This window comes from Physeter macrocephalus, chromosome 11 (assembly GCF_002837175.3).
Source record: "Physeter macrocephalus isolate SW-GA chromosome 11, ASM283717v5, whole genome shotgun sequence".
Lineage (NCBI taxonomy): Eukaryota > Metazoa > Chordata > Mammalia > Artiodactyla > Physeteridae > Physeter > Physeter macrocephalus.
The window spans coordinates 56415752-56419642 of record NC_041224.1 but is presented as its reverse complement, the minus strand read 5'-3'; positions in this window follow the sequence as shown (position 1 = coordinate 56419642).

Here is a 3891-nt window from a genome sequence, read left to right as displayed (position 1 = left end):
TTCAAAGACACAAGCTGGTTCATATTCAAAATAAACTCTCAATTCCCTCCTCAAAAGAGCCTTATAAAATTTAATTAGCTAGCATTGATTAATGGTGAAGTATTTAGATAAACACAAAGACAACTACAAACCTCATTTTCCAATGTCCAAGTTTAATTTCAACAATAGTTTTCAAAATCTGAAACTGCCATCTTAAGCTTATCTGCATTTTATATATCTGTAAATAGCACACATATATACCTAATTTTCAGTATGTCTTAAGAAGGGGGGGAAGAAGGGAGGGAAATCTGTTTTAAGCCCTGCAGTCTAAAGACTATAATTAACTTTTACAAGAAATATAATTGGAAAATCTTAGAATATAACTAGATGGAATCAACAAAGTACCCTGCCTAAAAGCAAAGATTCAAATAACCTCTGAGCTACCAGAGGCAAAAGCAAAATTCCCTTTCTTAAGAATTCTCTCCCTCTCTCACCCCACAACAAACCCACCTCCAAAAAGAATCTCCTCCAGCAGAAACAAAATGAAAAAATGGGAGGGGGCAACTTCAAGAAGCGAAGCACATTTATAAAATAACCAATAGCTAACTGCATTTTATCCATAGCTATGGTGAGAAGGCTGACTCATGATATCTGAACTAAAGTAATGTGAATTTCAGCCTACAAAAAAATTAGACCTGAACCGAAATTCAGACATTCAAAAACAGTGTTCTTCCAACTGTACTAACAATCTAGTTCCAACTTGGTGGCACTTTAATCAATAAACAGGGGGAGGAAGGGCTAATCAAATACAGAAATCTAAAATTATTTTCAAAAGGTAGAATTTAAAATGTACTTTCACATCAAAAATCTTCAAAGGAATTATTCAGAATATGTTTCCAAACACTTATAATCCTTTAACTTATCAAACATTAAGTGGCTAGATGACAAAATTAAGACCCTGCTTTTACAAAGGCAAGACAGAAGTATGGTTTGAATGGTATTTGAATTTAAACTTTGGGCTATCTCTAATGCCCCCAAGCATCTTGAGCAACTCTGTTAATCTTTGTCTCAGTTTCACAATCTACGAAACAGGAAAAACTACAAGGATGGGTAGTTAATTAAATTAGGATTAAATGCTAGCCAACTGCTTTGAAGTTACTTTATGTTGTTCTCAGTTCTCCTCCTACTGAGTAAAACTAATAGATGAGAAAACATCTGGAATTACTATATATACTAACATCTGCAGACTCACAGCAGTTAAAAGATGATCTCTGTTTACAAATTTCTAAGCCAAAGATCATTCAACAATCGGAAAGATTTCAGGATACAATTGCAATGAACAATTTTTAGGTAAATTTCCTTTCATTGTGAAAGATACCTACTCTTACCTACATTCTCAACACAGACTGTTAAAAATCACAGAGCATCTTGAGAGGTCTTGGCACAAAACAATTCTAGGTAAGATGAACAAGCTGTTCCTGTTGTTAATGGTATTCTCAGCATTCTAAGCTGTCAATCAAGGTAAGCTTCATCACAAATAAACCCTCCAAAAAGTACTAGCCCCTGTTGAGAATCTAAGTACTTCCTCCTAAGCCATCTGTCCAGGAAAGCTCTATTAAAACACCTAGAATGCAGTTGCTCTCATGTTTAAAGGAGCTATGAATAAACATAAAACACTAAAATACATTAAACAGTATATATTTTCCACTTCAAACATTAATAAACTACTACCCAAGTCTATATGGATGCCTAGGTTGAGTGCAAAACCCATAGGTTGGACATTAATTTTTTTTTTTTCAAAGAAGGAAAATATATAATACAGCTCAAGTAGGGGGAAATAGCTCAAAAAGAAAAAACAAAGCAGGTTGGGGGGAATGTACTGATATTTGTAAATTACTCCCTGATGGAAGAGGGACTCAATTAAATTTTAGAACAGGAATTTAAATTACTCAATGAGCTACAAACTAAATTACTCACTGTTCTGCTTACTGAGCTACAAACACTAGAAAAACCTAAGTATTTCCAAATTGAGTTTAAAGGATCCAAAATTAATCTATTATATTCCAGTAAAGAAGGAAATTGCATAAATTTCAAAGAGGAAAAAGTAGGATGGTATAAGAGCCTAAGGCTAATGCTGTAAAAGCAAAGAATGATGAGAATGAGTTATTTTGAGGATAAATGAATAACAAGAAACAGAAACAAAGAGTTCAAATTCTCCCATCAATCCCATCCTTTCTCCTGCTTAGGCCAAGAAGGATATTCTTTGTATACTACTAAGAATACCATCAGAAAATAACTTTTGATCCATGTGTCAAAACTTCTTCACAACAGCAAAATGTTAGGCCTAATCCCTAGACTGCAGCCTCTTCAAACAAACACATGGAGCACATTCTAAATTCCAGGTCCTTCACATGTACTACCAATTATTCAGAGACTTTGGAAATATGCTTAGGCTGCTTTAAGGTTCTGGGGGCTGGGACTGGGGGTGGATACTGCCAGAAAAACCAGAAAGACAGTTACATTTGACTTAAGCGTACAAATATTATTTTTTTTAAAGTTTAAATTCTTCAGAAAAGCATATAAAAATCAAATGTTAATCTTCAAAATTAATGTGAAAAAAGTATCACCTGTCCATTGATTTTTAACTGCCTCATCCACATTTACTACTAAAAATGGCCACCTGCCCACCTATAAACACAGAATGTCAAACGAATACAAATTCGTTGCAGTAACAACATTGCAGAGGGTCAGTTGCTCACAATCCAGTCAAAGTTTACTTTACAGACTAAAAACTGGAAGTGAGGACTGGTGAAAGCATTCTGGGGAGAAGCTCACTTACTTTCCATTTATTTTAAACATAAAGTTTAAGGCCATTCCAGCAACCATCCAAGTGGAAGAAAGTTTCTTCATTCATTAAGCAAATATATACTGAGTGTCTTATTACACGCTAGGCACTTAATAAATATTTCATACAGGGTTATTACTAAAAAGCAGTAAACGCATTTGACCTTATGATGAACAAATGACTGGTCCTACCTAGAAAATTAAGTCTACTGGGCATACAAGAGTCTTCTTTAGATTTAGGTTGTGAGAGAAATACGATACAAAATAACCCATCATCCCATCAAGGTGATTTCTCACCTTAATCACAACTTTATCACAAACTACAGATTTATTACCAATGACAAGGAATCAATAATCAGAACACCATCCTACTAAATGGATCTTCAAAAAAGGTCCCCTCCAAACTGCAAAACATTTACTTAATCTACACTTACTTTTTTTTTTTTTAATAAATTTATTTATTTATTTATGGCTGCGTTGGGTCTTCGTTGCTGTACGCGGGCTTTCTCTAGTTGCTTGGAGCGGGGGCTACTCTTTGTTGCGGTGCGCGGGCTTCTTATTGCAGTGGCTTCTCGTTGTGGAGCACAGGCTCTCAGCGCGTGGGCTTCAGTAGTTGTGGCTTGTGGGCTCTACAGTGCAGGCTCAGTAGTTGTGGCGCACGGGCTTAGTTACTCCGCGGCATGCGGGATCTTCCCGGACCAGGGCTCGAACCCGTGTCCCCTGCATTGGCAGGTGGATTCTTACTTAACCATTGCACCACCAGGGAAGTCCCTACACTTACTTTCCTTAGGTAATGTGAGGGCAAGCATGTACTAGAAACTTTAAGAAGTCTTCTCTTACTTCCCTGGTGGCGCAGCAGTTAAGAATCTGCCTGCTGAGCCTGCACTCTAAAGCCTGAGAGCCACAACTACTGAAGCCCCTGCGCCTAGACCCCGTGCTCCGCAACAAAGAGAAACCACCGCAATGAGAAACCCGCGGGCCGCAAGGAAGAGTAGCCCCCGCTCGCGGCAACTAGAGAAAGCCTGCGTGCAACAACGAAGACCCAAGGCAGCCAAAAATTAATTAATT